The sequence below is a fragment of the Anolis sagrei genome, chromosome 4, assembly GCF_037176765.1.
Source record: "Anolis sagrei isolate rAnoSag1 chromosome 4, rAnoSag1.mat, whole genome shotgun sequence".
Taxonomy (NCBI): Eukaryota; Metazoa; Chordata; class Lepidosauria; order Squamata; family Dactyloidae; genus Anolis; species Anolis sagrei.
The window spans coordinates 99,263,557-99,287,630 of record NC_090024.1 but is presented as its reverse complement, the minus strand read 5'-3'; the positions used below and the strand labels follow the sequence as shown (position 1 = coordinate 99,287,630).

The 24,074-nt window shown below is 40.5% G+C and overlaps 1 long non-coding RNA gene across 1 annotated transcript; it reads left to right on the top strand.

The window, feature by feature from the left end:
• On the top strand, positions 1–19,803 carry LOC132772779 (uncharacterized). Its single transcript, XR_010909741.1, has 4 exons — positions 1–428; positions 14,051–14,132; positions 14,804–14,920; positions 18,662–19,803. It is a non-coding gene; the product is annotated as an uncharacterized lncRNA (long non-coding RNA).
• The last annotated feature ends 4,271 nt before the right edge of the window (positions 19,804–24,074 follow it).

Below are 24,074 nucleotides of genomic sequence, written 5' to 3'. Positions count from 1 at the left end.
TGGCTGTCTAAAATGATAATGAGACCTCTGCCATGAAAAGACAGGCAGCTGGCAGCTGCTTTAGACTCCAGGCCCACTGCTTCCTCTGTCTCTGTGCTCTGTTGCTGAGAAGGGAGACTCACAAGTCGAAGCTGCGGTGAAGATAGATGCTGGTTGTTTTTAATTAAACCTGATGGCTATGTCTTCAGGGGATCAACCAGCTCATAGGCCTTATCCGTCTGTAGTGATTTGCTTTTCGCATTGATGACAAGTAGAAATTTAACAGAGAAAGCTGATATAGACCTGGTGATGCACACATGGAGATATTTCTGCCTGCAGAATTTTTCCTGGTTACACAGCCACTCCATGCATAGAAATATTAAATATTGACTTCAAGATCTAGAAAGACTCAAATAGCTGGCTTACCAAACCCATTACATGGTTCCACAGTGAGTAATCCTGTTATTTGTCTCTGCATCCTCAACACAATACTGCTTTTGTGTGGATGCATATGTTACAACCAAGCCAGATGGTTGTATAGCTGCTGTGGACTATTTATTTATTTATTTATTTATTTATTTATTTATTTATCATGTCAGGGGCAACCAGACCATTGTATTACATTTCTAACAGAACAAAACAAACAGATTTAAAAAAACAAACTTGGTAGTTGATTAAATGTCCTTTGACCAGTATCTGGCCACTTGAAGTGTCTCTGGTGTTGCTGCAAGAAGGTCCTCCATCGTGTATGTAGCAGGGCTCAGGTTGCATTGCAGCAGGTGGTCAGTGGTTTGCTCTTCTCCACACTCGCATGTTGTGGACTGGGCACCTGATACTACTATACTACTATATTTTTTCATTGCTCAGTAGTTTACTCTGGAAAGACATTATTCTGGAGAGTAGCGTACAATTAATAACATCACTGTGCATGAGAGATATCATGCATGGTCCAACATGACAAGGAACTGGAAAACACATCAATTAGAAGTTGTATTTATTTGTGTAAGAGTCATCCTATGCTTGAAGAAGAGTATATTTATTAGATTAGCTTTTACTTATTGAAGGGACAGCATCTATAAATTAAATTAACACCATAGAAAGTTTTGGGTGCTGATCACAGTAGAGACTTTTGTTCATAAATCTAGCACTGACATTGCTATACATGCAAAACTGAAAAGAAGTGATAATTAGATTATAAATAAACTCAGTAGCACCTACTCCATAGAAATATGCATTATTCAGTTTTATATCTAAAAAACCCAAACTTTTCTTACTGCTCTGCTTCTTATTGATACTCTATAATGAGAACTAAAACAGGAGAAATTCATGGAAACGCAAATATGAAAATACAGCAGCAAATGAGTTACCATACCAGACAGCACAACATAATGTAACTGGCTTGGGAAAAAGAAAAGTTAGGTAGCATTTCGTATTTTGTATCATTGACATGTTGTGATACTCAGTGTAAAAATACAGCTTGGGTGTGATCCTGGACTCATCGCTGAGCCTGGAACCCCAGGTTTCGGTGGTGACCAGGGGATCATTTGCATGCCAGCTGTGCCCATACCTTGGGAAGCCAGCTTGTGCGCCAGCTGTGCCCATACCTTGGGAAGTCTGACTTGGTTATGGTAGTCCATGGTCTGGTTGCATCCTGTATAGAGTACTGCAACACACTCTATGTGGGATTGCCTTTGAAGACAGTCCGGAAGCTTCAAATGGTCCAACAGATGGCAGCTAGATTGATAACAGGAGCAGCTCACAGGGCTCATACAACTTCTCTTTTGCGCCAGCTCCACTGGCTGCCAGTTTGCTATTGGGAACAATTCAAAGTGCTGGCTTTAGCCTATAAAGCTCTAAATGGTTCTGGTTCAACTTACATGTTCGAACACATCTCCCCTTATGAACCATCTAGGATCTTAAGATCATCTGGGGAGGCCCTGCTATCGTTACTGCATTTGTCACAAGTACGTTTGGCAGAGACGAGAAACAGGGCCTTCCCCCTTTTAACATTCTGGAAAAAGGCAAAATGTGGCTTTTTGAACAAGCATTTGCAAATGCAGAGTAACTGACATAGGAAAATGGAACAACTAGACAATGAATCTGGACAATGTTTTTAAGAAGGAGACACTGAATTTATATTTTATTAATTTGTTTAGTTTTTATTATATGTTATGTTTTTAATTGTATTTATGACATTGTAAGCATTGAATTTTGCCCTGTTAACTGACTTGAGTCACCTACAGGCTATGAAAGGCAGTATATAAATACAGTAAACAAACAAACAAACAAACAAACAAATAATTCAAAAGACCCAAGGTGGGAACTAAACCTTTGAGAGCAACCTCAATGTCCTCAGTTTCATGGGGACAACTCCAAAGTACCATTGGACCGGTGCATTCCACAGGTAGTGGTTTTCCTGCCAAGGACACACCAAGGGGTCAGCCAGTACCAGAAGCTCCTCACCAGACTACAAACAATTAATTGGGAATAAATCCCATTATACTTAGTGGGATTATGTCATAGAGTGACCTTCTTCCCTTTGAAGGAGAACCTGGAAACCCCTGGCTTGCATTTTACAGGGACCAGAGAAGCTTTCGGAAAAAAAAACTAGCAACTACTTTTTTGTCAGCAGTTCCAAGAAAAACGGGAACCTCACTCCAGATAATCAGTAGATGGGGTTAGTATTTCATAGTTCTCCAGCTGCAAGTGAACAATTCAAGGCAGGTATCTATTTACAATATTTTTATTTCTTCTTTCTCACAGATAAGTTCAATGGCAATCCAGATACAAAAAATTACACAGGAACTCCTCTGCCAAGTGTCTGTGCTTCAACAATTCCTTCCATTTCACCACTTTCTCCTTTGGCATCTTCCCTTATCAATGGCTTTCCCCCAGCTCCACACAATCTTCACACATTTTTCTAAGTTTTCCAGATGTTCTTCATAAAACCATCATATCCCTCTTGTGTTATTCTGTGCCCTGCCAGCTCTCCTTTACTTCAGAAGCTTATGACTTTGGTTGTCCTGTTGCAGTTTCCTCCCTCAGCACAATGCTGTTATGGGCTTAGAGTAGGACAATTTTACCAAAGTTAATTTAAAATTATTCTATCATATATTTAAACAGACCTTGGTTGGTGTTTCCAAAGTCTTTTACTTGAGTTCCAAAGTGATTCATACACTGTAATTTATCATTTTTAAAATTAAAAATTTAAAATCAAAGACATTGATGAAGAGAGATTGAGGGGTAGAAGCAAAGGGGAAACCAAAAGGGATAAAACACTATATCTTACATGATGCTTGACATAGCAACAATGGTGAAGAATGTAATAATATTTGTGGAGTAATTGAAAGAAGAAATATTTTCAATAGCATGCCAAGAAAATGTTGCAAAATTGCTTTAAAAATGTAGCATATTGCATTACTTCTGTTAAAAATTCTCAGTAATCACAGCTTATCTTTGCATAACAGAAAGAGCATGTTATTCAAATCATCTACTTGCAATGTTCTGCAGAACTGTAGCAATTCAATACCATTATGTATTTTATTACACAATGAAAGTGTGCTGGAGTGAAAAAAAATAGTTCCTGACACTCAGAAGGGAGCCAACTCCTTTTCCCACCTCTGTATTCACTTATTCCATCATCATTAAAAATGGATGGAATATTCAAATATATTTAAATGAATGAAGAAAATTGATTTCCTAAGTAGCAATAAACTCTGACAAGAATATAAGACAAACAAGAATCACCACAGTCTGGGACACATTTTTGTGATGATGGTGTTTATTTTCTAAGTAGCAATAAACTTAGGAAAATTTATTTCTGAAGTAGCAATAAACTCTGACAAAAATATAAGACAGACAAGAATCACCACAGTCTGGGACACATTTTTGTGATGATGGTGGTGGTGGTGTTTTATGCATAAATGCCATTTTCAACACAGAAAACATTTTTCATACACAGAAAACAATGTTTAGTTTTCAGCATTGGACTCACCTCTAGTTATGGATCCCTAATTGTTTTGTCTTCAACACTCTCACATTGGAATGAATATAATACCCTCTCTCATTAATACCCTCTCTCATTCTTTACTAATAGGTCATGTAGATCCAGATCAGCAAGACATAGGGTTGCTGCAAGCAGACATGTGACATTGTCTTCTTCAGCCTTCCTAATACAGTATAGTAGAAGAATGACTATCAGATGATCATTACAATGAAACTCTGGGGGGGAAAAAAGTATACAGTATGTATTATCTCAACTTCCATCATATTTAACAATTAAGTATACCCTATGTTCACTGAACATAAGATTCCCCTCATTTTCTGGCTTCTGAAAATGAGTCACACTACGGGATATATTTTTAAATGATAGCCATTTATTTTCAGTAAATGGAGATACACAACAACATTCCACATCTAAGACATAATCTGTGGATGTGTGGATGTGCAATTCAGACCTGCAAAGAGCAGCCACAGTATCGTTAGTAACTTGTTCAGTCAATATTAGTTGACAACTGTCCAAGGGGAAGTTCTCTGTCCTGAGGTTCTATTTGAACCACATGAACTGCTAAATTCCTCCAAAAAGGAAAAAAAAAAACAAATGACTAATCTCGGGTTTTGAAAATAAAAGTGTCTTGGGTAATTAAGCGTACAATGACAATAGCTATGTTGACAATGGCATGGAAATGGATTGTGGATAAGTTTGATGGAGCATCCAACCACAGTTTTTGGATAATAATGACCATCAGAGTGGTAATTCTTAGTAGATTTTAATTGTATTGTTTTAACTTTTTTAACTATTTATAATTATTGACTGTTTTTATTATGTATATACTGAGGCATCAAATTGCTGCTAATTGGAAGCCTCCCTGAATCCCCCCCCCCCAGGGGTTGGGAAGGGCGGGGTGCAAATATTCTAAATAAATAAATAAATAAATAAATAATAGTGCAAAGGGAGATGGTAATTCCAAGAGAGGCTAGTCACTGAGAAAAAGGCACTGGAGCAAAAAAGAGCAGTTTGGGAAATCTGAAAGCACAAAGAACCACAGCAATGCTTGTAGCTCCAGGGTCTCTATTTATCCGTTCCTGCTGTGACGTGACTCTGAGGTCATTATGAAGCTCCTTTATATCTTAGGGACTGCCTCATTCCTTTTCTCCATCAGTGGTCACCTCGATCCATCCAGGAAAATCTCCTATATATACCGGGCCCTAGGGAGGTACACCTGGAAGCTACAAGGTGTAGAGCTTTTTCGACCTATGCTCCAATTCTGTGGAACTCTTTGCCTCCATACATTAGAGCAATGTCGGAGTTGCAACCTTTTGTAAAGGCACTCAAGACTTGGCTGTTTGGTTGTGCATTTAAGTAATCAGATCTAATTTGCCAAATAGTCACTGTTGAATGTTTTTATGTTGAATGTTTTTATATTGTGTAAATGCTATTTTAGATTGTAAGTCGCTCAGAGTACCTTGGTGGAGAGCGACTAATTAAGAAATAAAGTGAAGTGAAGTGAAGAAGATTCCTTCTTAGTCTTAATCCAGATTAGTAGCCAGATCTGGTTTTCTCCTTTACCTTTCCAAAAAGATGACTAAACCTTTAGCTATCCAGACTATTGAATTTTGCTTGGTTTTTTTAAAATTGAAAAATGTATAATACATAAAAACAGGGATGAGGAAAAGGGGGGAGAAGGGTCTTAGGGAAAGGTGAGGGTGGGGATAGGGTCTTAGGGAAAAGGACAGCAGGGGGTAGGAAAAGGAAAGGAATAAGTGTGTGACTTCTGGTGTAGACCCTACCCCCAGATGGGGTGACAAGTGTCACTGGATGCTTTCATCCCAATACAGGAATCTTCCCCATGAGGACAACACTTTCCCCATGTGATAGGGAAAGTGTCACTAGAGAGAGTGGTGCGCAGGGCAACAGATTTTCCCCACTGCTCCATCTTTCCTTGTCAGAAGTCATGTGAAATGGGATGCTTCCTCTGGCCTGTCTGATAAGGTTGTTAAAGAATCTGCAAGTATCTCATGATGCATATCCTTATAAAATCTTGATGAAGCAGGATTTCTTCAAGCAGAAAAAGCTTCAAAATGCATAATTTGTAGGGAAAATTTATGAAATTTTCTACCAAATATGCATATGAGACAGATGTAGAGTCTATGGTTGTGGGTGGACATGATCTCATTCCTTTCATAAATACATTCAACAAAACATAGGGAAGGTGATCAAGGTGATTTTGTTTATTTATTTATTTATTTATTTAGTACGCTTGTATACCGCCGATATCTCAGCCTAAAGCGGCGACTCATCGCGGTTTACAACAACAATAAAACAACAATATTCCAATTAAAAATATAAAAACACAACATATACATTTCACAGTATTGGGCCACCAATACAGACCAATGCATCTCTTAGTTTAACCATGATCCTGATTCGTTGTCAGTAATTGCCGGTCCTAGGTCGAGAATTCCTTGCATCGGGTTAATCGAAAGCTTGCTTGAACATCCACGTTTTCAGTTTTTTACGAAATACCATCAGTGAAGAGGCTGTTCTTATCTCTATAGGGAGGGCATTCCAAAGCCGAGGGGCCACCACAGAAAAGGCCCTATCTCTCGTTCCCGCCAACCGCACCTGTGAAGCAGGCGGGATTGAGAGAAGGGCCTCTCCTGAAGATCTTAGGGTCCTGGTGGGCTGATAGGTCGAGACACGTTCGGATAGATATGTTGGGCCAGAACCGTTTAGGGCTTTAAAGGCCAAAGCCAGCACTTTGAATTGGGTCCGGTAGCTAATCGGCAGCCAGTGGAGCTGGTACAGCAGAGGAGTTGTATGCTCCCTGCGCCCTGCTCCTGTTAGTACCATGGCTGCCGCCCGTTGGACTAGTTGGAGCTTCCGGGCCGTCTTCAAAGGCAACCCCACGTAGAGAGCGTTGCAGTAGTCGAGACGGGATGTAACCAGAGCGTGGACTACCGTGGCCAAGTCAGACTTCCCAAGGTACGGTCGCAGTTGGCGCACGAGTCTTAACTGTGCGAATGCTCCCCTGGTCACCGCCGAAACCTGGGGATCCAGGCTCAGCGATGAATCCAGGATCACACCCAAGCTGCGAACCTGTGTCTTCAGGGGGAGTGCGACCCCGTCTAACACAGGCTGTAACCCTATACCCTGTTCGGCCCTGCGACTAACCAGGAGTACCTCTGTCTTGTCTGGATTCAGTTTCAATTTGTTCGCCCCCATCCAGACCGTCACAGCGGCCAAGCACCGGTTCAGGACTTCGACAGCCTCCTTAGTAGCAGGTGGAAAGGAGTGACAGAGTTGGACATCATCTGCGTACAGATGACACCGCACCCCGAAACTCCGGATGATCTCGCCCAACGGCTTCATGTAGATGTTAAACAACATGGGGGACAGTATTGAACCCTGAGGAACCCCACAAGACAAAGGCTGTGGGGTAGAGCAGGAGTCCCCCAGTAACACCATCTGAGACCGGCCCTCGAGGAATGACCGGAGCCACTGCAAAGCAGTACCTCCGAGTCCCATTCCCGCGAGGCGTCCCAGAAGGATACCGTGGTCGACGGTATCGAAGGCCGCTGAGAGGTCGAGTAGCACCAACAAGGACACACTCCCCCTGTCGAGCTCCCGACGGAGATCATCCACTAAGGCGACCAAGGCTGTCTCAGTACCATGCCCCGGCCTAAAGCCAGACTGTGCCGGATCCAGATAATCCGTGTCTACCAAGAATGCCTGGAGTTGTGAGGCCACCACACGTTCCATGACTTTGCCCAAAAAGGGGAGATTGGAAACAGGCCGATAGTTAACCAATTGAGTGGGGTCCAGTGATGGTTTCTTCAACAGCGGTTTTATCACAGCTTGCTTTAAGCTGGCTGGAAATATGCCTTCCCGAAGGGAGGCATTAACCACCACCTTAACCCACTCGGCCAATCCCCCTCTGGCCTCCTTTAGAAGCCAGGATGGGCAGGGGTCTAGGATGCATGTGGTAGCTCTCATTCCTCCGAGCACCTTGTCCACATCCTCGGTTTGAACCAATTGAAATGAATCCATCAAAATTGGACAAGCAGATGCTCGTGTTACATCCTCAGAGACTGCCGTTAATATGGTGTCCAGTCCAGAGCGGATCAAAGCGACTTTGTCTGCAAAGAACTGAGCAAAGGCTTCACAGCGAGCCGCCGAGTCATCAGGGCACCCATCCTGAATGGTGGGTTTTAACAGGCCTCTGACAACTCGGAACAGTTCAGCCGGACGGTTCTTTGCAGACGCAATAGTGGCCGCAAAGAAAGTTTTCTTTGCGGCTCTTATTGCCGCGGCGTATGACCTTAAAAAGGCCACAAACCGTGTTCGATTTGGCTCGCTCGGATCCGAACGCCACACGCCCTCTAGTTCCCTCTTCTTTCGCTTCAACGCTGCCAGCTCCTCAGTAAACCAAGGAGCTGGTTTAGTTCGGCTACTTGAGAGGGGACGTTCTGGAGCGATCGTGTCTATTGCTCTGGTCATCTCCCCATTCCAGAGAGCGACCAGGGCATCAACAGGATCGCCAACCGAGGTGGCGGGGAATTCCCCAAGAGCCATCAGGAATCCCTCCGGATCCATAAGCCTCCTGGGGCGGACCATTTTAATAGGTCCTCCACCTCTGCGGAGGTTAGGGGGTGCAGTAAGTCTAAAGCTGACCAGATGGTGGTCGGTCCATGGTAACGGAGAGATGGATAACTCCTCGACACCGCCGCCTTCCTCCCATCCCTGACAGAAAACTAGGTCCAATGTATGTCCAGCACAGTGTGTGGGGCCAGATATTTGTTGGGACAGCCCCATGGTTGCCATGGTAGACATGAAGTCCTGAGCCGCTCCCGTTAGGGCAGCCTCGGCATGGACATTGAAGTCCCCCAGCACAAGTAGCCGTTGGGACTCCAATGCCAGGTCCGAGACTACCCCTGCTAGCTCAGGTAGGGAGACTGTAGTGCAGCGAGGTGGACGGTACACTAGCAGAATCCCTAATCTGTCCCGGTCACCCACCCTCAGGTGGACGCATTCAAAATTTGTTGACTGCGGGATGGGGGTCCTGGTCAGAAGAATGGAATCTCTATAGACTACTGCAACCCCGCCTCCCCGCCCTCCGGATCTCGGTTGGTGCTGCACAGAGAACCCGGGTGGACAGAGCTGGGTCAAATTTACACCTCCCGCTTCATCCAGCCAGGTCTCTGTGATGCACGCCAGATCTGCTCGTTCATCCAGGATTAAATCCTGGATAAAAGTTGTTTTACCGTTGACAGATCTGGCGTTCAACAGCACCACCTTCAATCCGGAGGGACCGCCAACCTGGTTACACCAACTTACCGTATCAGGAGACCGATTTGGGATTACTAATGTTGTTCCACGTTCCCTAGGCCGAATTAAAGGTCTCCCTTTCCCGTATCTCCCCTTCCCCACCACAACTTCTATGGGGGCTCCTCGACTAACGGAAGCCTCTCCCTCCTCCATGACGCGTTCAACATCCATAATAGTGAGCCAAGAATCATTATAGACTGTTTGATAAAGTACAATTCCAGTTTGCCAAGGCTTTACCCTCCAATCGTCTCCTACTCCTATTATGTTATAATCAAGTCCCCCGGAGCTATTCCATTTTCTTTGTCCCACACATGCAATTAGTAACCAAGTTAACAATTGCAAGAAGTTAAATAATAGCATGGATAACAGTTGATTATACAGTCAGGGGGTTTGGTTAAAGCTCTTAAAGTGCAATTGGGAATTATGTCAACAATTGAAATGCAGTGACTAACAATTAATCTCAAGGTGCCTAATGAGATGCGTCATGGAGGCCTGATTCAGCGCTGATGTATCGAGACAATTAAAGTGCTAGGATTGATTAAAGTGTCCCCAAGATAGAAAATTAAAGTGCTAATAAGATAAGATAAAGTGCTAAGCTTATGAAGTTGCTAAAGTGCTCTGTGCAACCGTACTGAATTTAGTCCGTACAGTTGAAAGGTGGTTGCGCAACCAAAGTCAATTAGCACCATCAAGGAAGTCAACACAATAACAATATCAGCACCAAATAAGATAGAGGTCAATACAACCAAAGTTGGTCAGCACACTTGAAAAAATGGATTACAATCAAAAAGGATCGGCAAGGACAATTAGAATTAACGACAATTGACAACGATCAGCGATAATACAGTTCGTTACAGTCCAAAATTGGATCAGTGAGATGTAAAGATAAAAAAGATAAAAAATATAAAAAATTGGTCACAGGTGGCCGAGTTATGTTTTTAATTGCTTATTTAGATGTATTTATGTTACTGGTTTATGATTTTAACACACAATTTATTTTGTGTGTTTTTATGTCTTAATGCAGCATTGAATTATTGCCGAATTGGAAGTCGCTCTGAAACCCCTTCACTGTTGTGACAGAGTGGGGTAAAAATACAGTAAGTAAATAAAAAATAAACTATTCCTCACAGTGTTTCCTCTTATAGTGATCTAAATCCTACATACCCTCAGCACATCCGTATGTGGACCTACCCATGCACCCTTCATTTCCAGCTTATTGGAAAGCCTCTGAACCTTCCTACATGGCCACTCTATACTTTATGGCAAGCAAGCAAAATCAAAGAATATTCTCATGGTGAGACACATAGTGATTGCAACAGTGCTAAAACCCCTGAAAGACTTGGGGTGATCATTTTATTTTTGTCTGGGGTGATGCATCCTCACTCTAAAGCACCGAATGCCCATTCAGGGTGGCATCTGAAGCATTGCTGTAGATCAGAGGAAGAGGGCTTTAGGTGTTTTGAAGGGAATAACCTACTCCACAGTAACTGGAAAAGAACATTGTCATGGATGATGGAAACGGCCACAGATAGATGTCCTTAACTGAACTCTGGCCATTATGTGGCAGTGCATCCTTCGGGATGTGGTTTCCCATGTGAAAACACAAGAATGAGATTTCAGTGAGTCTACCTGGCATGTAACACTGTTTGTTAGAGTAATAATATGTGTGAATAAACTGTACAAATTATACATTGCACTGCAGCAAGTTTTGTGTTGATTCCACTGAGAGTCTGTAGGGTGTGCTACTGGCATGTTGAAATCCTTTACAGGAAAGCCTCAGGATATAGAAATCTCAATCAAGAGCAAAGTGTGGGGAGGTTGAGGGGAAGAGAAGGACTGCAGTTTTGCTCTTTGTGGTTTGATATTCATAGTTTATATTTTATATAGTAGCTCTAAATAGTTTTCCTTAAGTAGCCCCTTCTTCAAGGATCATGTGAAATGGAAAATCAAGCAACTACCCATGGTACACTTAGACAAGCTGCCTCAATGGCTCTAAAATCTGTAAGAATGGCCTGTCTAGAATAAGTCCTTCAAACATTTTCAGGGACCCTCATTCTTAGACACTTTGCCCTGCTCCTTCTGACGTTGATTGAAACTCTCAGTGGGAGCTGTCACCCAAAAAGGGAATATGTGAAGAGCAGCTTTATTCCTCCCAGAGCACTTCCTCACACTGAATAATGTAAACTTCATTGAAACGATAATATGGCCTAATTTACATCTACAAAGTACAATCCTCTGACAGGAGATCATCATCAAATTAAAGTTTAAATACCCACTGACAAATTTGATGTGGATCAATAATGTCAACGGAAGGCTTCTCATAAAATAATTATGCTACATTGCTTCAATTAAGTTAGCCGTAGTTCTCTGAGAGGTCCTAGTGGACTTCTAGATAATTTTTCTACCCAACTATCTACAGAGAAAATGTCAGGATTCTGAGTGTTACTTTAAAGGTAATTACTTCCAATTATGGTACTGAGTGGGTCCCAAGTAGTTTGTCTTTATTGTAACAGTTCTTAAAAATGTTGCTTGGAGGTAATTCCTACTGTTATTTATCAGAAGAATACATATCTAAAAGTTACAAGCAATATGAAACTTCCTTGTCATCTCATTGTCATTTCAACATTTACAGAAACCCAAAAAACAGCAGTATAAGGCACTGTACAGGCCAATCCTTGAACCATATGATATCCTTTCTTGACCATTTAGTGAAGCTGAACACATATAATTGTTAACTTAAACATAAAGTTACAATTACATAATGAAAGAACTAAAAATATTTTTCTACTTGCTTATTACAAGTCTATTACCACATACAGTATTCTTGAATATAAGCTGAGTTTTTCAGCCCTTTTTTTCAGGCTGAAAAAGTTCCCCTCAGCTAATACTCGAGTGGGGGTCCTGGTGGGAAGGAAGGTGAGGCCTTTCCCCACTCCTTCCTGCCAGGACCCTAATCTTTCCTCAGAGCACCCCAGCTCTCTTTCTCCCTCTCCAGACACAACTTTCCCCCAGTCTCTCTCCCCCCCTGCTCACCTTTCCACTCTCTGAACCCTTCTCATGCTTCTCTTTCTTTGGAGAGGAGTGAGGCCTTTCCTCCTCCTCCCTCGCTACCACAGCCCCCTCCTCTGCTGCCACAGAAGGCACACATGGTACAAGGGAGGAGAAAAGGCCTCACTCCCCTCCGAAGAAAGGGAAGTGTGAGACCTTTTCTCCTCCTTTTCCCTCAGTCTGCATGCACTTTCCTTGTTGGTGGAGGTGAAGAGAGCTATGGCAACGGAGGGAGCCAAAGCAGCAGAGGAGAAGGAGGAAAGGCCTCATGCTTCTCCTTCTTTGGAGGGGAGCAAGGCTTTTATTCCTCCTCCTCCTCCCTCGCCATGGTGGCTCCCTCCTCTGGCAACACCACCACCATGGAAGGCACATGTGGGAAAAGGGAGGAGGAAGAAAGGCCTCATGCTCCTCCTCCCTGCTGCGTCTCCCTCCTCCGCTGCTGCCAAGGAAGGCACACATGGGATGAGGGAGGAGGAGGAAAGACCTTGCCCCCCTCTGGCCTGTGTGCACCTTCCTTGGTGGCAGTGGTGGCAGAAGCCTTTCCTCTTCTTCCCTTGCCATCACTGCCAAGGAAAGCACACATAGGCCAAAGTAGGAGGAGGAGGAAAGGCCTTGCACTTCTCCTTCTTCAGAGGGGAGTGAGGCCTTTCCTCTTCTTCCTCCCATGTTGCTGTGGCTCCATCCACTGCCACTGAGGAAGGCGCAGGTATTAGCCCCTCCAGATTGGGGCTAAAATAAAACCCAGACTTCCCCTTTATTATCCTTTATTATACAATGTGGGCTATAAAATTACCTTCAGGCTACAAGGCATGCATGAAACAAACAATAATTGCATTACCAGTAGCTGCTACATTTCCCACCCTCGTCTTATACTTGAATCAATATGTTTCCCCAGTTTTTTGTGGTAAAATTGAGTCCCTCGGCTTATATTCGGGTTGGCTTATACTCGAGTATATATGGTAATTGTAAGAAACTAGATATTTGCAAGATTCAGAAATTGTGTACAAATTCTTGCATGTATTTGGAATGGACTGTAAAACTACTACCTTTTTAAGAATGTGAGAAAAATTGATTACTTATGTGATTTTTAGTTGTCTTTAGATAAAGTATAAATCTGTCCTGAAAATGATATGCCAAGTGGACCAATTATGAATTAGAAATATTTCAAATACTATCATTTGCATGTGCTCTAATGTATATGCATTCATATTAAACCTAAAAAGATAATCTACAAATATCAAATGAAAAAGAATATATTGGTTTAGACTAGCAAAGTCTCAGTGAAATCATTTGTTGGACACAAATTTAATCATCTTTACATTTGGGGAAACCAAAGAACATGAATTAGTGATGGTTGACAGTTTTCTTAAATTTAGGCGAGTTTGCCCTAGTATGGCTACATTTGGGACAAACCCATTGTCATGACCTAACAATGTTTGACATTTCAGAATTAGTTACCTAGTACATTCGGACACCTAAAATATCATAGCACCAAAAGCCACTTGTTAGTCTCAAAAAGATTTGACCTATGGTTTAAGAGTTCAATGGTTAGTCAACATCTATGATTCAATGGCCACAACTATAGTAGATCAGGCATATCAGTGGCTTTACCTATGTGTAGTTTCTGCATTCAAGCATAGATTTAATTTGTTTACAGTAGCTGAAAGTATAATAATCTCCCCATTCCCATTCCAGGTGTCATTCCTACCCATGAATATTTCTGTGTAGAAGATGGAGAAAGCATTTAAGAATCTGCATATTAAGCTGAAGTCATGTGGTAAGTGCAAGTCTGTGGGAGATGCTTCCAGGAACAAAAACAGAGAGAAGATTATGTGTGTGTTTGTGGGAAAACTGGATCCTGTTTCAGTCCTTGCTATCCCCAGCACAAATACCAACCAGTATTAGCTGTACTCACACCTAGCAAATGTTTCATTCAGTCTATGGGGGCAACACATTTGCTCATCTCACTTTAGAGATAGTGAACGCCACATCTACAAGTGTTGTGCTGGAGAAATCTGGTGAGATTACTCTTATGTTCAATATGCTACTCAAGCTCAAACTCTCTGAGTGGGAAAATATATAAAAACTTGTCACTGAGCTCACTGCTGGGTAGCATTATAACATGAAGAGAATCGGATTTGCTTCAGAAAGCCCATGTCCATGATTTTTTGTATGTGTTGGAAAAACTTACTACCATAATAGAAAGAGCCATTAAGAATGGTGAGCAGTACTTGCCCACTAAATGAGTGCAAAGCCATTTGAAAACATGACTCCATTCAAAGGACTGTGTGTAGAAACCTGAATACTGCTTTTCTAGAAAGATGGCATCCATGGGAAAAGTGTGAGGTTTGTGTTGGCAAATTTCCTGTATAGAAATGTTGTCTTCTGTGTAAATTAACCATGTGCAAATTGTGCACGCATGATCCAATTAGCAAACTTTCCATGTAGGAAACACTGGAGATGAAATTTGACCTTCATCCTGAAGATGGCCATCAAAATGGTGTGGGGAGAAGCCGATCTAACTATCTGTCTGGAATTGAGAAGAGATAAAACATTCAGCTAAGTGTATGTATCACATAAGACTATAATAACCCATGTAAGAGCTCATTTGGGGAGCTGACTTCTTTTCAGGATGGTTGCCCACAGCTTATTTGCAAATAAATCTGTGTTTTTCTATCTCTTCTTCCTCCTGGTTCCTTATTTGCAAAACTGGGACTAGGGAGGTTTTGAGGTTTGCCTTATTAAGAAAAGGGGCTTCGTATCTGAGCCTCAACATTACCATCTCATGATAAGGAGAATTCACCAACTTACAATGTTGCTTCAGGTTTAAGAGTATGTCCACAGAGAAACTTCCCTTAGTGATATTTTTGGGTCTTTGGAGATGAGGCCATTAATATAGTTGATGTTTTCCTAAGTGCAACTATCCCAGAGATAATATTAATCTATGGAGAGGCCTATGTAGGTCAGATAAATCTATAAATGTTTGAAAATTAGAAGACCAAACAAGCAAAAAAAAAAAAAAGATCCTCAGACATTTTCAAGATGTCTGCAGTGTGAGGGAGCATGCAAATGAATATAGAAACTTATTGAAATGTTGTCAACCATCATTGAGAAAAATAAACACAAATGGCTGTTAGGCCAACCGTGGAATTGAAAAATCAGCCATGTAGTATAGACAAATAATATCCTTTTAATTATATATAATACAATGTAGTATATGAGGAAGCAATGCAAAACTAGGTGTGCTGATGGATGCTTTTCCTGGGTATAAAGCTTGAATGCTAATGTTCCAAACCAATCTGAAGTGCTGTAGCTATGCAATTTCATTTCATGCTAGTTTGGAACAAGCATAGGCACAGACTATGGGTTCATCATGTTAAAATGTGAGAATGGATTTATAGTGCATTTTTCAAAATAATGTCATGCCTCATAAAGCTTCAGATACATTGAATTTCCCCACAAAATATGCAATCCAACTTAGAGAAAGTAGAAGCACAGCAATGCAGCAATGGAGGGACATTCCTTCTAGAAGTACTGCATAGGGTGTGTGTCAGTGTGGCCAGTAATCCATCCTAATGTAACCTAATTATGGATGTGGTTCAATGTCACAAATGCTTAGAAAGCATATTGTAGTGAAATCTAGTAACTCAAAAAAAAAGTGAGAGCAAAACTGATGAAATGTTGAGGAATACAGGTAAAGATATTTTCCCTCAATATCACCTGGTGGTTATAGAAAGAATGCTGTAATCCTGCAATCCTGTAATGCTGATGTACTCTGATATAATTTGGGTTTATATCAGCATATGACATTTTGTAGGCATTGTGGAAGGAGGTACACTGTACCCCCTCACAAGACAAGTCTTCCTGTGCAGGGCAATATCCAGCTTTCCAGAGTGTCCCCACATATTGGCCAAAGAGGTTGATAGGTATTGTGGTGAAGTGTGAGTTTTAATCTACAGTTATGTATAATAATAGATGGGTATTTAAAAGGAGAAGTATCTAAACTAGCATAACTGGGCGGGGGGGATGGTAGCCAGCTCAACTCACTTTGAGCTGGGTTGCCATGGAAAAAGGGGCAGAGCCAGCTGCCACTTGGCAGGGCAGCCATTTTAAAACAGTTAGTCTGTAGTCAGTGAACTACAGGGAAGGCTGGTTCTGTTGTGTATTGAGAATCAGGAAGGTTTTGGTTTTTAGCCCATGTAGTTTAGATAGGTCGAGTTGACTTATTTATATTATTGGTCAGTGTATGAGCAAAAGGGGGGGGGGGGGAGAGAACTCTAATAAGAATTTTTACTGCAACAAATAACATAAGGAAAGAATAAACTTGTGCCTGAAGTAATCTGTTAAAGAAACACATTTTGAAGGAAAATAAGTTTGAAACCTGTTTAGTGGAAGGAATAGTCCTCTTAAGAGTTGTTTTATGAAATTTTATAAATGTAACCTCTGAAGATATGTGCCTCTAAGAGTTAAGAAACATTGAAACTATCAATGTTCTTCTATACTTCAATAAACTTGTTACAGTTTCTTCTAAAGCCAAGTCTCTGTTACAAATACTTTCAAGTTAAGCTTTGCTATACATTGAAGAAAGACCAAATAAACATTACAAGCCATTAGTTGTGTTATCAATTTAGTAAGTCGTTATAAATTGGTGGCTCCTTTTCAAACCGTTACAAATTGGTGGTATCTTTACAGGTATCTTGGAGTGTATGATTGCAGTTGAACAACTTAAATGCTACAAATACTTATTAGGTATGTGACAGAGTGAAATCTGTTTTCTTCTTTTGGATATAGAATTACATTTAGATGCTACCCAGGCATTCTGATGCTGGTCAGTAATAATCACAGCTTCACCTAATTTATAGTCCCAAGAAAGAAGTGATTGTTTCTATAGCCCATCCTCGGATTTCATCCTGAGGAATTCAGCTTGTCTGACTCATTAACTCTAAGAACAAGATCAAGGCATGGTCAAAAAGCAAGGCAACCAAAACCATCACTCAGCTTTGCCAAAGACCATAGAATCATAGAGCTGGAAGAGATCACAAGAGCCATTCAGTCCAATCACATACCATGCTGAAATACACAATCAGGGAATTCAGAACAGATGGCCACCTATTAAAAAACCTCCAGAGAGGGAAACTCCGCCACATCCTAAGGTAGTATATCCCAGTACTGAATACGTCTTATCACCAGGAAATTTTTCTAATGTTTAGGCAGAATCTTTTTTCCCCTCAAATTTAAATTCATTGTACCTTAGCCTAGTCCCAAGAGCAGCAAAATACACACACACCTTCCTAAGTAAGACACCCTTCAAAGCTTTAAACATGGCTATCATGTTTTCTCTTCACTTTCTTTTCTGTAAGCTCCCTAAACTATTCCTGATATCGTTTGACTTCCATATCTTTTACTATTTTGCTTTCCCTTCTCTGGGCATATTCCAACTCGTCAATAACCTCAGTGAATTGTGAGTCCCAGAAAGTGAGGTCTGACCAAAGCAGAGTAGACTGATATCAAGATTTCCCATGATCTATATATATACACACACATATGTTACACATAGCAGGCCAGAGATGGGGATGTTGATTTTATTTTATCCCTTTATTTTTATTTTTTTTACCATGCTCAAGCTGCTACAAGCTGGAAAATAATAGGACTAAGGAAAAATATGTACAACTACAACAGTATTCAGTTGCAGGATTATTCTTTCAAGGTTATATTCTTTTGCAATAATCTTCCACTATGCTACATGTGCTTAAAATGTGCTTTTAAAAAGAATTGTGCACCCACCTTAGAGCACATCACTTCAAAGCATGACATTTAAATCTACGACAGCTGCTTCACTGTGTTCTGCAAAAGCCACAGTGAAGGGTCTGGACAACATCTTTCAAAATGTTGATTTACATATCCAAACTCTTAAAGGCAGGCTGATGTGTGCTTGTCACACTTTACATCTTTAAAGGCCAATTGTGTTCTTTTGTTGGAAGCTGTGCACAAGGTGTACACTGTGTCTGCTTTGATCTACTCTGGCAGATAGGATGTCAGCAAGCAGTTGACAGCTTGTCAAAAATCAAACAGAAGGATAGAATCCAAAAGAAACTTTTCTTTCAGGGACCGAGCAGTGACATGGGGACAGGTGTTGCAAAGAAGTGCCCTTTCTCTTTACACAAAATTTCCTTTGGACGGTCAAAGGATCCTTACCCTTAACTGAATACTATGTTATGTACTACTAGACAAAGATAGGCATATCTTTTGTGTACTCTACCATCATGTTTCATCCTCCTTACCTTCCTTCCTTGCTTCTTTCTACAGGTGGTACAACTGAAGACTTTCCTGGATTAATATATTATTGTTTCCTATTTGTATTAATAGGATACGTTCTCTACAAGGATTATAGCACCTAGGATCTTTCATCAACCTCAAACCATGATTTCATACTTTGTTCCCTATCTGGCACATTTCTTCACTTAGGCATCCATCTTCATGTTATGAAATAGTGATTGCTTAAAACAGTTAGCTTTCAGAAGCAATGCAGTGAGAAAAAAGTGGAGAAAGGAAGTGTGAAGACACAGAACATGAAATCCTTCATATGTCAGTTTATGAAGCTAATACACAAACATCAGAAACCAACCAAAGGCTTGAGAATTTTGGAAACATTAAGGCCAAAATTCTAATTAAATTAATATTTCAACATTCTATAAGAGGCCTGTTCATCTCCAAAATTTGTGAGCTTATTTATTTATCATGTCAGGGGCAACCACACATTTGCATTACATTTCTAACAGAACAAAACAAACAAACAGACAAAACTCAAAGTTTGCAAGCTTGGTAGTTGATTCAATGTCCTTTGACCAGTATCTGGCCACTTGGAGTGCCTCTAGTGTTGCCGCAAGGAGGTCCTCCATTGTGCATGTAGCAGGGCTCAGGTTGCATTGCAGCAGGTGGTCAGTGGTTTGCTCTTCTCCACACTCGCATGTCGTGGATTCCACTTTGTAGCCCCATTTCTTAAGATTGGCTCTGCATCTCGTGGTGCCAGAGCACAGTCTGTTCAGCACCTTCCAAGTCGCCCAGTGTTCTGTGTGCCCAGGGGGGAGTCTCTCATTTGGTATCAGCCATTGGTTGAGGTCTCATTTGGTATCATCCACTGGTTGAGGATTGGTGAGCTAATGTGTTGAAAATAGCCCACCAGGTTCAGCAATGATTGCTGGTTAGATTTAGCATTGTGAGCCACAAATTGTGCTCATCTATGGCTTACAACTAGGGACAGAAAAGCACACTTGAAAATAGTTTAAAACTATTTTAAAAACACATTTTTGACTATCAGGAGATTCAGCTGGCTGATGATATTTGCAATTTGGGACCTATTTTTCACAAAATACACATGAAATTGTTTTGGATAAAAATTAACATTTTCTATACAGAAAATAGTTTTTTGTTTTGTTTCTGTGCAGAAATACTATTCATCAAATAGAGTAAGATTCATTCAATTATTATTATTAACAATTAGTATTTATTCCTAAAAATGAACCAACATTTATATGTGTTCTATTGAGTTCAATTATTCTGCTTTGGTGGAGGGAGAACTAACAATTAGATATACCACTTAATTATCTGCTCCAGAAGCAAATGGTTTAAACACTAAGGAATGCATTCAAGTGTACCATTGGGATACCATGTTTCTACTGACAGCAGTCATTAAGATGTCATAGCATGCTACAGTACTTGAGTGAGGAATTGAGCAAGGTTCTCCTTCATAGAGCTGTGCCACAAACACTCATTCAAGTCACTGAAAAGAACATAGCTGTAGACATCCAGGCCACTCTCTCCATAGCTAAATTTTGTATAATGAGTGAAAAGCCATGAAGGAAACATCTAAGTGTGTTCAGCCAAATCTACTTGGAAGTCTACCCAAATTTACAGTTTTCCAACTGACCTTCATGCTATGTTTAATGTCTTAAGAGTGGAGGGATAAGGGTTGCTACATCATGGAGTGTTATTCTGAATGGTCTGTTGGGTATGAGCCATCTAGCCTCTGTTTAAAAACTTCCAGAGAAGGAGACCCCACCACACTCTATTGCAGCTCTTACCATTAGGAAGCTTTTCTTAATGTTTAAGTGGAATGTCTTTTTCTGTTGTTTTAATAAATTGCTCCATGTTCTATTGCCTGGCACAGCATAAAACACGCTGGCTTCATCCTCAATATAAAATCCCTTCAAATATTTAAACATAACTATCATGTCACCTCTTAAATTCCTCCTATCTATGTTAAATATACTCAGGTCCTAAGCCATTTATCCTAAGACATATGAAAGAAAGGGAAACCTAAGCATTTCTACACATAATAGCTCATACAGATTGTAACCTCATGTGTTGTTTTGACTGCTTGAATGGGGATTTTTTTTTGTTGTGTCAGGAGCAACTTGAGAAACTGCAAGTCGCTTCTGGTGTGAGAGAACTGGCCGTCTGCAAGGACGTTGCCCAGGGGATGCCCGGATGATTTGATGTTTTTATCATCCTTGTGGGAGGCTTCTCTCATGCATGAGGAGCTGGAGCTGATAGAGGGAGCTCATCCACCTCTCCCCGGATTCGAGCCTGTGACCTGTCAGTCTTCAGTCCTGCTGGCTCAGGGGTTTAACCCACTGCACCACCGGGGGCTCTTGAATGGGGATACAAAGTAGAGTCTTCTTGTCTTACAAAAACTGATGGCCATGTTCTATATGCAGCAAACAGAGAAGTATTTGGCAGGTATATTAACCTCATAGTCTGCATGTTCATTTCACATCCCCTAAAATTAGTATGCTGCAAATCTATATATCCAAAGAAAGTTTCAGCCAACATTTTGCTATGACTTGTCATGTTGCATAAGTTTTTCCCCCCCTGTTATTCATAGCCTAGCACTGAACATGACCGAAATAATATAGAAGGAAAATGCTTGTTTCTGCAGCATCTATAAAAATGGGCCTCAATGGCATAATTATGTATGTTTATTGACATGAAAGCAGTGGGAAGTGACATAATCATTGTCATTTCAGCAAATGGAACATGCTCAGAAACGAGCATTTTAAAATATTTACGGCCATCACCAAGAACACTGCACTATGCATAAATAATATGTATTGCCACCACCAAAAACACTGCACTTAAAGAGCAACCATGAAAGGCCCCTTCCCCAAAGGATTTCCAATCTAAAATAGAATTAGACATTAAAAGGAATACATATTTCCTGTTATAAACCAATGATCCTCCTCAATAGGGCTTCCTGAGAGATGTGTTCTTGAGCATTTAGACTTGCAAAAGAAAATGGTGTTTACCTTTAAAAGTCCAATTATAAATGATAACATATTAAATGAAAAAGAAAAGTAGAGAGGACAATCACCTGCTTTGACAAATTACACTATTTTCACGACTTGTGCAATTACTTCTTTTAAAACATGGGAAATATACTTTGGTTCACAGAAAAAGGTAATTTTTATGTTACTCTTGGGACCCGTATATCTATAAACATGAACCTGCATAAGTGAAAATGATTTTTTTCAATGAATATAAAGGGATCTGTATGAGTGGAATTAACAGTTTTAATTAAACCAGGATAAGTTTGTGCAAACACAAGCCTTTGTGAAGGCACACTTTTCAATCATGCCTTCATTATTGTGCATGGTATGTAGGATCATAATGACATCTGTGTATTCTCTGAACACCTGGTTCTCTGCTCTCACATCTTTTCAAGTGCTGCTGTCTATTCCCTGCCTTGTGTTTATACATATCACTCTTCTTCTTGTTGTCTTCTTAAACTACACCGAGTTTTCTTCCTGCTGCTCTCCAGACTAATCAAACAACACTGCTAACCCATTTGCAGATATACAAGGGTGGGGGGTAAGGGAAGAGAATCTCATTTTAATTTTTCAGCTCCCGGACATTCTTGGCTTCAGTGCTTGCATTTCATTCACCATACACAAATATGTTTTCTTCCCAGGATCATTGAAATACTCTCCAGAGGCATACTGAAGTGTCAGTCAATCACTGTTTTGTGTAAGGGCACCATGCATAAACAACAGTCATAAATTTAACATTTCCTTAGCTTAATTACTCTTTGTATATCTCTGACTGAGAAGATGGGGTAGAACTTGTCTTTTATTTATAGTCGACATAATGGTTTGACTAAGATATGCAACTATTGTTAATGCATATCCCACTGAACGTTTCACTCCAAGAGGTTTGGAGAAGGCTATTTAATCCTTAGAGTGGGTCCACACATGCAGCACTTTCATACTGTACTGGTTTCAGAGTTGGGATAGGACTATGGGAGAGTAGGGGAAAATCCCTGTTTAGTGACAGAAACCCAGTGTGTGACCCTGGACAAGTCACACTCCAACCCCAAAGAAAGACAAGGGCAAGCATCCACAAAATAAATCTAGCTAGGGTTACCATACATTGGGATTATCTTGGAATCTCACTAAGTTTATGGATGATTTAATTTCTGTGAAAATTGTATAAAATGCTAAGAAAGGGAACAGATTATTTTAGTCCCTTAAGAAGGTTTGAACACAGCACAGCTACAGTATCATGGCTCCACTTTACAGAACCTGGACTGTAATAATTTTGCTGAGCAACAACTGGACAAGATCGTGAAGTGTAAGGAATATCATTGAATACTAAAGCTGAGATGGTCCATGTCATAAATATTAAATATTAACTACTATTTTTGATTAAAAAGTTGTGAGTCAAGCACTGAAAGAGTTGGTGGGCTGGGGCCTGTTGGAGTTGGTGGGCCAGGGCTGGTGTCATCCTGAGGAGTGTGAGGTAAACCTCTGTGTGAGAGAACACTCATGTGAGAATACTCGAGTATAAAGGCTGTTTTGTGTAAAGTTACGATGTATTTGTTCATTTGTGTTATGGAAACCTTGCTTTTGTAAATAGTGCAACCATATTATTTTGCTATAAAGAAAATGCAAGGAAAAGAAGAAAAAAAAGAACATTGACTGCACAGTTTGGTCAGGTTCTTATGCTGGAGAGCTCTAGTCCACTCCCTTGAACTACAGCTCCAGAGCACAGGATATAGGCATATCATCAAATTACAAATTTCAGAATTTAGTAGGATAGAGCCAATGCTCTAATGTCTGATTTTATGTGTATTGATGTTTGATATTGCTTGTTTTTCAATGCTTATTTTAACCTGTTTTGTTGGGCACATCCCTTTGTAAGTTGCCCCAAGTCTCTTCGAGGAGACGGAAGCAGGGTATAAAAATAAAGTAGTAGTAGTAGTAGTAGTAGTTGTTGTTATTATTATTATTATTATTATTATTATTATTATTATTATTATTATTATTATGCAGTTAAAGTGATTTCAGAGTTGTATAATTCTGCAATGAGATGTACCCATGATATTTTGGACCATATCTTTCACCATTCCATGTCACTGGTCATGCTGAATGCTGCTGATGGGAGACTAGATATTTGGGTGAAAATAACCATGCATCTCCTGATATTTTTTTCCAGATTTCCACATAGTGATTTGCAAGAAGAAAATATACCATTAGACCGGGATGAAATGGTTTTGGATATAACATGTAGTTGAACCTCAAAGGAGAACAAACCCTAAGGGAAATAATTCTGTAAGAAGCTTTGAGTCTATTCAAGTAGCCTCAACTTATTTCCATAGGTTGGGATACCCTTTAGCAATTTTTTTCTTAGGCAAGGCAATTTTTAACATATTCCTTGCTGTGTG